The sequence below is a fragment of the Meriones unguiculatus genome, chromosome 6 (assembly GCF_030254825.1).
Source record: "Meriones unguiculatus strain TT.TT164.6M chromosome 6, Bangor_MerUng_6.1, whole genome shotgun sequence".
Classification (NCBI taxonomy): Eukaryota; Metazoa; Chordata; class Mammalia; order Rodentia; family Muridae; genus Meriones; species Meriones unguiculatus.
The window spans coordinates 83,987,578-84,000,768 of record NC_083354.1 but is presented as its reverse complement, the minus strand read 5'-3'; the positions used below and the strand labels follow the sequence as shown (position 1 = coordinate 84,000,768).

The 13,191-nt window shown below is 38.6% G+C and overlaps 1 protein-coding gene across 3 annotated transcripts in view; it reads right to left on the bottom strand.

The window, feature by feature from the left end:
• The window catches only part of Pde4d (phosphodiesterase 4D), an 820,129-nt gene that overhangs the window by 487,978 nt on the left and 318,960 nt on the right, over positions 1-13,191 (bottom strand). The window lies entirely within an intron of this gene.

Genomic DNA, 13,191 nt, shown 5'->3' with positions numbered 1-13,191 from the left:
AAACTTGCACTGATTCCGTTTTCTTGATGGAATCTGGAGAACAGTATTTGAGTTCCACCCCTTTCTGCTGTCATGAGGTCTACAGGCACCGTGGTTAATAGAACTGTGTTCCTCTAAAACTGAGGTTCCCATCCTGTGGGTCACAGCCCCTTCCTGGGGGTCGCATATCAGATATCTTGCATATCAGATGTTTACATTAGGATTCATAACAGTAGCAAAGTTACAGTTATGAAGTAGTGATGGAATAATTTTATAGTTGGGGGTCACCACATGAGGAACTGAATTAAAGGGTTGCAGCGTCAGGAGGGTTGAGAACCAGTAATGTAAAGCCATTCCATGGAGCTGGCCTGGAGCTTCCCAGGTTGAAACTGGGATTTAGCTCTTACCTACTCTAACTAATTCACCCAGCCATGAAGTGAGGATAGACTTAGATTAACATGCCATCCGTTCCAATTTTTAATTTAAGATTGTTTTTTTTCCTTAGGGCTGCTCTTAGGGCCTGGAGTATGAAAGCATGCATTCCAGAGTTTGGGAGCCACAATTAATACAGCTTTTGTTTATTTATTTCTTCAGTTTTAGAAATAAATCGTTTGTCCACAACATACATCAATAACTCTTAGAAGTGAATGCTGTGAATGCTTTTCCATTTTATTCCCTATTCCTTCGGCTGCTGCTTGTGGATGGATTGCCTACCTCTCATCTCTATTTTTCCCTCTAACTCCTGCTTGGGAATAATGGGAAAATGCAAAGCAAGTCAGAAGCTACTTTGCATAGGGACATATCTAAAAGTCTCCTTAATTAAATGAGTAAATCTATTGGGTGGTCATTTTTTTTTCAGCCTTTTCCAGTGAAGATTTCATATTACTTTCAGAATGGAAATTACTGATTTGCATGCTTATAAAATAATAATCAGTTATCTAAAGTCTTACATGGAGTGCATCTGAGAGGAGGAACATTCTGTGTCTATTTAACACACAAACACAGCACTTTCCAAACAAGAGCAGTGAAGGCTATGCCACCTGAAGTGACAAGCTGAAATTTGCCTGTAAAATCAGAGTGCTGTAGCCAGTCCTCTGAGAAAGGCCTAGCATGTTCCCTTGGGAAAGTTGCCTAATCCTTTTAAATTACATGTAAAGTAGGAGACAAATAAAGATATATGGATAGGAATCCATTTTCAAATAAGCTGCAGGACTAGTAATCGTTAAAATAATATATAGTTGTTTTTTTTAAACATAAATCAAAGTTATGTTTTCTTTCCATGACTTACGACTTACAACTCTTTAAACATGTCTACTTTAGAATGAACTTTTCTAGTTGGATTGGAATAATTTCTCACAGGTACTTTTTTTAATTTTAGAAAAACAGCAATATTGCAATATTTTACAAATCAGAATCATAGCATGATATTGGTGTTGGTAGTCACCAGGGAAATGTCTTTTTTTTTTTTTCTGAGTACTAGAGAGAGAAAGAAAACCCATTTCTCACTTTCTGACTTGGTAACTACATCTCACCAGAGTTAAATTCTCAGGATGGCAGGGTATGTCATTGTGTTATATTTTACACGTGGCTTAACCACTTTGCACAATCGAAATGCTGACGAAGGCAGGGGTCTCCTTTTTCTTTCTCAGCAGTGACTGAATACTGATAAATATTCAAGTGTACTTTCTTTAACTTGCGAGTGTGGAGAAAGGAACATTAGTTTGCTGATTCCCGACTGTGTCGCCGCAAGGTTCCAAGCTACCCAAACCATCTGGGTATGACCAGGTGGGGGCTTGGGTGGGGTGACGACAGATGTCACACACACTGCTCAGCTGAAAATCTCAGCATGCCTGAGGACAGAAAAGACAAGTCACCCTGCAAAGAGCTGACCAACAACCACAGAGGGATTTCAGCCTCAAAGATATTAGAGTGGGAAAAGGTTTCACAATGTTTCAGTCACCCAGGAGTGGAGCAGCGGGACTCAATGAAAGAGAAATGGAAAGCAAGCCCATGCCAGTTAACATAATTCTCAAATAAGAATGTGATTCCCTGAAGTCACCATAGCCCACAAAAAGATAACAGCCATTCAGCTGAGACTAAGGAACATCTTGCGGGTGGAAAGACCCTTCAGGCTATGGAAGAATAAGTGATGTTTGCTGGATGGTCATTTTGTACCAGACACGGTTATAAGTACATTTTGGACATTAACTCATTCAATCTTCGCAGCAACCTCCTGAGCTGGTATTTTCAGTTACTCTATCGTACAGATGAGACCAGAAGTCACAGAAAACCTTGACCAAGTCAATGCAGCTATTAAAGGAAAGACCCCAAGTAGAAAGCTAAGGAGCCCAAGTTTATAACCCCACCTCTTGACCACACTGTACTCTACCATTCCTCAGAGAGATCATAAAACAGAACCTCCCCCCCAAATCTTTGCTTCCAAAAGGAAAAACCAATTACATACATGAAAGAAAATTAACTTATTAGAGAACAAATGTCAGGTGAATGCCAAGAAATCTGTGGTTGTTAAAAGGCATCCATTCTCCAGTCAGAAGAAGCAGAGAAAGTAGCACATAGAGAGTTAGGTTGGGCATGAAGAAATGGCGGCACAGAGATACGAAGGGAGAGAGCAAGCATGTGCTACATCTACAGGGGAACCTGAATTTAAATCTGAGCTCTGCTATACACCACAAATGAGAACCTAGGTGAATTATTTGTTTGCTTATTACCTTCCATACAAGCAAGGATAGGAAACCTACGGTGTTTTAAAGATATTGACAAAGATTGAGCATAGTAGCTAGCAGAAGGTGAATGCTTTATGTTTTTATTATCCATTTGGGGAGAGATAGAAAGAGCAATTTGGATGAGATGAACAGCAAACAGCCTGTGAAAGTTCTGAACTTGAAAACCTCCAAACTACAGCTTCTGTGAGCTCAGTTCAAGGTGACTTAATAGATAAAGTATCTGGCATGTGTCAGAAAAGGTCACGAAGAAGCTGTCCTGCAGTCTGCATTAAGTTATCTTGTTTAAATCCATGGGTGTACGAAGAAACTTGTGGTGAAATGGCCTAGCCTATAACTCTGCTTCTCTGTATATTCACAGAGAATACAGGATGCATGACTGAAAGAAAGAGTAAAGATTCATTCACTAATCCAACAGATATGTATCAAATGGCAAGTAGCTGACAGGCTCTGTCCTGGCTGTGAGGAAGTATAATGAATGAGGTTGTGATGACAAGCAGTCCCCTGCAAACTCATTCCTTTGAGGTACCGTCCATCCTCTTAGAGCACCACAGCAAAACAGCAATGTAGAGGCTGAATAGAGACTTAAGATGTGGCACGGGAGCTTAGGTAAAGAAGGCCTCCGTGAAAAGGCAAGACTTCTCTGAGTCCTGAAGGAAGAGGCAGTTGCCATTACACAGATGAGGTGCTTCTGGGAGACATTTTGGTTGGGAGGAGCAGTATGCCAAAAGCTGGGAAGGCAGGATAACATATTTGAAGGATTTCAAAACATAGGCGGTGAATAGAGAGAAATTCATGGACAGCACACAAGGTCGTGGAATCACGGGATAAAGATGTTGAGCAATGTGCTAGAAACCGACACAGCTTTTCCTTAGAGGGGCACTTGAGAAGAGAGAGATGGGCCGGCAGGCAGGACTAAGGGTCCAGAGGCTAGAGAGTCACCCCATGGATCTCAGATGAGAGACAGAAGCCGAATGACAAGTAATGAAGCTACAGTTTCTCCTCAGCGTACAGGAAAGGTGGCGCAGTGATGGCATAAAAGCAGGATGATACACAGGAAGGGTGCAGCTGGCCCTTCTACTGCCTTTTCTCCTGTCCTCTGTCACATTGCCCCTTTACACATTCGGGGATACGTTCTCCATCTCAGAATGGAAAAAGAGAAACAGAGTCCATAGAGCAGTGAGTGATCACCATGGGAGCAGGGGACAGGGAGGAAAGCAACAGATTCCATAAAGCAAACAATGCCACTAGGAAAACAAAATGTAAAATTTGAACATGATATACAAAGGTAAACACAAATCTTTATTGGATGGATTAATATACCATACTTCTCCTGGCTAAATTTTTTTTTTCCTAAGAAAACTGGGAAATGGAAGCGCTAGAAGCTTGGATGGGAAGTGAACTCTACATCAGAAATGTCACGGCCACCCACTGACTTCTGAATTCTGTAAGGATCTTCAGCACGGTAGCCTAATATCTCTGTTGAGCTTCATGTCTCTCCTGTGTGTTTCCCCAAACTGGAGCTTTAGGCAATGCTTTGTTCATCACATATGGTTCTCTCAGTTTTCTTTCCCTGGTTAATTCTTACTGATCTTTCAAATCACAGCTCAAACAATCCTTCCACAGAAAGACATTCCGGATCTCCCTGAGCAGGACAAATGTCCCCTTTTAGGGTGAACTCTGTGTGTGTCTCTTCTATAACTTCTAAAACCATTACAGGGGAAAAAGAAGGAGAGAACGAAGAAAGGAACAGGGATGGGAAGGGAGAACAGGAGGAGAAGAGAGGAGGAAATTCATTTGATTAATGCTTACCTGCCCCCCCCCCTTTGATTATAAATTTCAAATGGTCCCCAATCATGTTTAAATTTTCACAAACCTTCTTAGCCTCAGGGTCCCCACGTGAATGAATGGTGACTGGAGATAGCATGTTGCATCATAGGAGGGCAATGTCTTGATGTGGCAAACAGCTGAAGGAACAGCAGCTAAAGAGGATGTCAAAGGCCAATTTAGTTTACTTGCCATTTTGCCTGCCTTAAGACTTATGTTCACATTGCATTTCTCCTTTGTGAAATGAAATGATTTTCCCCCTTTCCCCCTAAAATCTTAGACTACAAAAAAAGCACTATTTGGACATATACTTTTGTAAGAGCCCAAGGCAAAATGAAAGTGTTCTTGAGTCTTCTGACCGACATATTGCAGTGCAACTCTGTTAGTTTCCGACTTAACAACATACTAAATGCAAATTACAGGCATATTGACCATTTTGTGCAAGGTCTCAACATATGGCACTCATTTTCATGACACTCATTAAAAATATTGGCCATTACTTTGAATAAAATAAATTTTGAAAAACCCCAATTCTTGAGAGTTCTCTTAATGGCCTAGGCAGCTTGCAAACAGTTATTTTAATGTCTGGAACCAAATCCCTGCTCCCCTTTTTGATTAGAAGGATGCTCCTACCTGACAGTACAGCCAACAAAGAATCTTTACAATTGGATCCTACAAGGTACTTCTTTACTGGAGCTACCAGCAAAAGACAAACAACCTGTAGTGGTTTGTAATCCTTCCAAAGACTACAGGCATTAGATACAAACTATCAAACTAGTCTGTTTACAAACTGTCATCTTACAGATGAATTGTTGTTACGGGAAGGGTATGACTAGAAAAAGAGGTGAAGGCCTTCAATAAACTTAATGTGGAAATATCTAAAATTTTCCAATTTCTGTAAACAGCATAAAGTTGATTGTACTACTATTAATGAACAGAAAACTATCTGGCAATGTAATATATTATGAGTTAGTTGAGATTGTAGGGTAGAAATCATTTTTTTGAAGAAAAAAAAATAACCCGGGATTTTTCCAAAGTTGGGAAGAAGGGCTAGCTTTTACTTACATACTTCAACATCAGTAAGACAAATGAAGCAATTGTACTGGAATTGGAATTCAGTGATAATATAAGAAAGCAGTAAATATTGTGCGTTCTGGTTTTCTCACATGTTGACAAGGTTTCAAAGAATAGAAACTATCTATGCAGTAACGAATTAGAGACAGAAATACTAGTATGGATTCCTGCGTGTTATCTAACTACCTACCCATATATCATCTTTCCATTCTTTTTCCATCCATCTATCCAAGCATGCATGTGATTGTGCATATGGTTACACATATAAGTATTGCAGAAATGCATCTAGACAGATGTGCTAGGAGGAAGGCGCGTTTCCATGCTGTCAGTGAAGGAAGACTAGAAGTAATGACATCTCTACAGAAAGAGCGGACCTTAGATTTTCATATCATTTTTCAGTTAAAGGAACCAGAGCTTGTCGAAGAAATAGATGAATCTGGATTACGAAATAATAATATCTGTGATAAATTTCAAGAAACTTAAGATTCCAGGAAATAAAAAAAATACAAAAACTGGAAGAAAACTACACTAAATCAACAACAACAACAACAACAAAATCAGTCCAGACTTGCCAAAAGAACTAGTAAGCAACTAAAAAAACATGTGCTCTGGGAAGTTTTCTATTGCTGTGATATGGATCTGAGAAAGAAAATTGCTTCACTTTAGATCATGAGCTCAGTGGAATGGTGGTCAAGGTCTGCTGGATCATGACAGTTGACTTCATTGGCATCCAAAAAACAAGAGAGAGTTCCTGAGTTAGCATTTCCCCTTTTAATCCATAAGGACCTCAGCTTATACAGCAGTGTTTCATGGGTACAGGGTGGTTTTTTTTCCCCCTTAGGTGATCTCCTCTGGAACTTCCACACAGATTCTCTCCCCCTTCTCTCTCTCTTAATTTTTTTTTTTTTTGAGACAGGGTTTCTCTGTATAGCCTGGGCTGTCCTGGTCTCACTTTGTAGACCAGGCTCGCCTCAGACTCACAGAGATCTGCCTGCTTCTGCCTCCTGAGTGCTGGGATTAAAGGCATGAACCATGCCCAGCTATGTGCTTCTCTGTTATTCTTGGCTTTCCCAACTGATCAAGAAGTCAATTTAGACAAAAAACACAGTTATCAAGGCCAAAGGAGGAATAATGTGAGCAAAACAAAAAGTATTGTCATATTATGTGCCAAGACAAGGTTTAAAATACATACCTTTGAGTTCTTACAGGTTGACACAAACAACTACATAAATAATTAAATTAATTTAATAGAAAATAGGCAAAAATTGTATAGAAAATTCCAGATATTTTATGTTAGTACTATGTCTTCAAGGAGGTGACATATATCTGATATTTAATCAGGTATTGTTCTCAGTGACTTCCATATAGAGGAAAATCAAAAGGGTAGGATAAATTTATTTTGACCCATAATACCTCAACTACAGATTAAGGTTAGCAGTAATAAGCAGTAAGGCTCATGGAAGTGTTAACTTTTGCCCTCAAATACACAACAACAATTATCAAAAAACCTTATTTGACGGCATTCTCTAAGCACCTTACCAGGACTCCTACAAAATTTCAATGTCATTAAAAACAAGGAAAATCTGACAAACTGGTATAGCCAAAAAGTATTTTAAAGGTGAGATAAATAATGCTGTCCTGGATAGGACCCTAGATTTAAAAAAAAAAATGAATGTTCAGTGAAACTGGCTTTATAAACAATTATGAATTTTAGTTAATAAAGTATTAATTGATTAATTTAATCGATAAACAAGATTGGCAATAATTACTATATTAACTGTAAAAAAATCATCATATTCTTATAAGGTGCTAGTTAACAAGATCTGCAGAAGATCAAGCCAACCAAAATTCCAGCATGGATGGCAGAGGGGCTTATGAAGTCCCACCAGTAGCTGAGAAGCTACTGGCAGTTGCTGGCTGCTGGGGGACAGAGGGGGAGTTTTTGTTTTAAGAGATTTCGCCCCTGAAATGCTACTAATGCTCCTTGTTCCAGTAAATGGTCCCCCCCCCACATATATACAGACTGTGCTATGTAGACTCAGTGTGTATCTGTGTGCATGTTAAAGAGAACACTTGTAGAAACTGGGAGCTTAAAAATGCTGGTAGGAGATAAGGGAGGGTATAGGGTGTGGATTTCATAAAAATGCTTTATGACAAATGTAAAATTCTCAATTAAGAAGAGCAGGAAATAGCTATGGAGTATATGGAAACTCCTTATACTTTTGTCACTTTTTTCTGTAAATCAAGAAGTATTTAAAGTCTTATTTTTAAAAGTTCTAAATAGCTAGAACTGTACTTTAAACTGGCATAATTACGCAGCAAAGTCTAAGCAAAACAATATATGCTGATATTTAATTCTCTAAAATAAAAATATGGAATATTCCTCATCAATGAACTCCAGTACGCATGTATTTTCCTTGCATTTCCTGAAAAACATTAGCCAATTTAAATTATCAATTAATACCTGATCAGAAATTTTGAGACCCACTAACCACATGGCCCAGTTAAGGAAAAGTTTCATAAATGACAGGAAACACTTGAGATATTGATGTCTATAAACATCTGTCCCTCAAGCATTCCAAGAAAACAATTAGTCAACAGTTTAGATTTAAATACAGGAAATATGAAAGGGCAGTGTAATGAGAACATTTTAAATCTAGGAGAGGAAAACAAATGATAAATGTTGACAAATTGCTACGACAATAGATATGCATGATTTTTGATCTTTGCATGCAATGGTTACTTTGCCGCAAGAACTCTGCAGGTCTCACCATAGAAAATGTTCCTCTCATCACTACAGCATGAAGTTGCATCTGTGGCTTAATCCTCCTTACTGCAGGGGTTGTAGTACTTTTATTTCAGATTAGTGGCCACAACGAGCCAGCCTCTTCCAAGAACTAGACCCTTGATTACTGCATAGCTTTGTCTTTCTAACAATTACCATCTTTCAACCACTTGATATGTGAACAAGGCATGGCTTTGCTTCCTCTCTTTGTCACTCTCTGGGTCCTCTTTGGTTTTGTCTGTAGCTCAGAAGTGGGCCTGATGCTCCAGCAAAGGTCTGAATGATGCAGAGTCAAGTGCTCTCATTACCTCTTTATTTCAGGTTATTCAAGGTCTATTGATGCAGCCCAGGATGTTACATGAAATCTCCAAAATAAGTCTCCTATTTTACCTTCAAAATGAAATGGCAGACACAAATTCCACATTAACTGTGATTACTGTGAATGAGGTTAGCACATTATTATTTGGTTGTGAATATCATGGTTGGCTTTTGAAGGCTGTGAGTAGTCAGGTGGAACAGCCCTCCAGGCATGACACAGCCTGAGGTGCTCTCAGAATGCTGCATCGTCTACCTTTCTCTAGGTCTAAAAAAGATAAAAGAAGCAAGCAAAACATGCCCTCCTATTCCCCTCCACCACAGGCCTTTGTTTGTTCTAGTTACACAGCTGTAAAACCAGACTGAGAATGAGGGTAGGAAGAGAATATTCTTTAATCACAGCATCCAACCTCCTGACATTCTGTAGACATTTCAAAGTGCATGTATTCTTATGAGAATTATTACTGTCTGCACAATAAATAAGGCTGTTGTGCAAAATTAACCAAGCACAGTAAGATTCAAGTGTCAAATACTGCTCTCTAATCTTATAGATGTCACATAAAGCACCATAAAATATTTGTACATTGTATAAATATGCCTAGGACAAAAATGACTTAATATGTGCGAGAGCTTCCCTTGGCATGTCCTTAGAGTCTTATTATCAACCCGTCTGTTTCAATTCTATCAATTCTAGTCTATGATCAATTCACTCTATCATAGACATTGATGCTCACAGAAATATACACATCTCCAAGAAAAATAAATAAATCAATTAATGCACTCTAGCCAAACTTCGATGTGAACTAAGTCAGTAATGCTGGCAGTACTTTGAGTCAAAAACAATAACTAACACTCACCCTAGGGTGCTTATCTCTAGTGGTCATAGATTATAATATAATTAACAGCTATAAAATTAGTAGGTCACAATCAGGATGAAAAATACATTAATCAAGCAGACATATTAGCACACTAATGCAGATTTTGAATAAATTCTCAAAGAGAAAAGAAATATATATATATGTAATTTTAGCTACTTACAAGACAGAGTGTGTTGTTTATTTTACAAATCAATTCATGCAGATGCCCAAGAAAAAAACAAAGGTTTCTCCCTAAAACATGTAATTAATACTACACATAAAACAAATGCTGGCCCCTCCAATATATTTTTTGTTTGTAGACTTTTAAGGTAATACAAGAAAGAAACGGAAGTCTTTGCTATGACACGGAAAGTTTCCCCCGTGCAGCTTTGTTGATGTAGAGCATGTCTGTGAAAGGCACTAGGGACTTCAGTTAAATAACAGGCCCTAAGGATGATGTACTGTTTGCTTCCTGAAGATGGTACTCAACAGCTTTACAGCATTTAACAGTGATAAATTGCAATAAGGGTTAAGGGGCTGGAAAGCCAGTCTCTTGAGAATAAAACCTAGATAGATATGTAGATAGATAGATAGATAGATAGATAGATAGATAGATAGATAGATAGATAGATAGATAGATAAACAAAACATCTGGGATCCAAAACACAGAAGGTGTGGGAAAAGCAGATGAAACTCAGATTATCCAATGGAGACACTGAGAGTGAAGCTAAGGGAAAGAGGTGAGGTCCTGGGGAGAGATGGGACAGTGACCATAGTCGTTAAACCACTGTGGCTGTCTTACTGCTTTTTAAAGCTCTAGGTTTTTTAGAGGTAAAACTCTTTGATGTAGAGGGACTCATCTGCCACTCCAACCCCTTCACGTATGCCATTGCTGTTTATGGCTTCTTTGCAGTTTCCATTCTTGTTTGTTTTGTTTTACTATCAAAAAATATATACGAAAACATAGAGCTGTGTTCTATAGTCCTGCAACGACTCATTTGACTTGCCTCATAAATGTGAAAGATTCTCTTTGTCAACACCAGCCCCTCCCCCTTTCTAAACTAATGTTCTTTTATTGTGATTTTCATGGTTCACACTTTCTGCATCAATGGAATACATGCTTAGATCACTTAAGAACATTTTCATCATCGAGGCTTCAGCATTCTTGAGAGTCACAGGGGCAGAAGCAGGTAAATATCTGTGGATCAGAGGTCAGCCTGGTCTACACTGTGACTTCCAGGTAAGTAAGGATTACATAGTGAGACTCTTTTCTAAAATAAATAATAATAATAATAATCACAAAAATTATGGCATCTTTTAGTTATTGACACTAGGAATGTGTGTGGGACTTAAGACTGGACATCTCACACTATGATGGAATATGAAAGGACTCAGGGTACTCAAGGATGATGTGCCAGTAACTCTGGGATGACTACTTGGGGCATTGTTTGTTCTTCTTCTTTCTTCTTCTTCTTCTTCTTCTTCTTCTTCTTCTTCTTCTTCTTCTTCTTCTCCTTTTCTTCTTCTTCTTAAGAAATTGTATTCAGATTATACTTTTATGAACACAGACTTCAGTGAAATCATATTCATGGAGTTTCTTTCTTTCCATTATAAATGAACCATTTTGTTAAAATCACCAAAGAGCTTTGAAGTACCATGGCCTTCACAGAAATTTATGAGGACAAAAAGGGACAGGAAGGGCACCAAGATGAATCAAACATCTTAAAAATTCTCAGATACTATGATAATAAAACACACATGTATGCACAGACGTACGTACACACAAATACACACACATATAAGTGTACGCACATGCATATTCACAGGCACACATCTATACAAACAAACATGCACACATACACAAACACACACATGGAAGCAAAGTGTAAACAAGCAAATAAACGTATGATTTTAGTGAATCCTTGCAAAAACATGGATGTCTGTGCTATTATATTTTTCTTCACTGAATGAGAATATGATGCACAAAAAGTAAAAACAAACAAACAAAAAAAAACCACAACAACAAAACTCAGCTGGTCAACATCAGACTGGCTTTTGAATTTCACTCAGGTGGAACACTAAAAAATGGGATTGTTTCCTTGCCTTACACACTAAGAAGAGGAAAAGTCAATTTTTTACTGCCTCTGTGGTTAGCTGTACAAGACTTTCACAAGACTGGGTCCAGAGACATTTTGTCATAGACAAAAGAGGGGCCCAGGAGACCCCAGTGCTCACAGAGAAACTATTGGCACTTGGTGGTCATTAAGAAAGGATGTCATTTTCTACAGTGACGTAGACATAGAAAAGTTGTTTTATCAAAATACACATGGCAAATTCGCTTTGAACTCATTCTTCTATCCTAGATTTCCATGGTCCTTGTTATTAGAGTGTACAGACAAAAGAACTTTTTTTTTCCTTTCACAAACTCATTGAAATGTTTCTGATGTGGGACACAGTTGCTCCCCCCCCAACACCTCTTGTCAATGTTCATCATTCCTAATCACTGGGAACCATGACTCTAGAGCCTGAAGATAATTAAATATATTGTGAATTTCCAGATATGCTCTAGCCAAGAAATTTGTAAGTATAAAATCGCTGTTGATATTCTTTCATAAGAGTAGATTCATATTGTGATGTTGGAAAGGAATTCAAAATTTCACTTATCATCTTATTGAATAGATGTACTTAATATTTTAAATGAAATAAATATGGCACACTTTCTGTCTTTTAAAGTCTCACTTATTTTTCTTTAAAATTATCAATATTTCAATATATAAAATTATATGAATAATTTTTCTTGAGCTAATATTTCATGACACTTAAAAACAGGCAAAAATCAAAATGAAAGAAACTTAAAAATAATTATGATGACAAAACCCTAAGGTATCGCTTACTTTAGAGTCAAAAGAGTGTAGCAGAAGAGGGGGAAGAAAGAGCGGGCAGAAGTTAAGGAGACACATAGTACAAACATGTTTTTTTTTTGGACGTGACATAGCCATTGCACTCATGACTTCACTTCAGCTGGGGTTGTCTGCCCAAGTCCCTGTGCAAGATTAGACCCATCAAGGAAGGGGCCCATTCACCATGAATGGAGTAGGGGCCCAGGTGGCGGCTCCACCCTCCTCATGGGAATTAGGTGATTTGCATAAGAATGGCCTCTATTGAATCCTAAGCTTGGATACTTGGTCCCCTGTGGTAGAACTGCTTGGGAAGGAGCAGGAGGTGTGGCCTTATGGGAGGAGGTATGTCATTGGGGGTGAGTTTTGAAGTTTCAAAAACCCATTCCATTCCCAGTGAACTCTCTTTATGCCTCTTGCTTGCAGGTCCAGACACAAGCTCTCACCTAGTGCAATAGCATCATCCCTGCCTATCTGCTGGGCTCTTCACAGGAAACACTTTGTTCTACAATTTGCCTTGTTTGTAGTATCTTATTACAGCAATAGGAAAGTTACTCAGACACGTAGTATTGGCGCTTAATGGTTGTTGGGGGAGTGGGTGTCCTTTGGCGGTGTAGCCACAAACAATCAGCCCTTACACCTAGGCAAGAGCAAATGCCTCTCATTAGGTTCAGTGGATGACACAAAGGGTGGCCGCAGCACAGTCACTAGTGGGG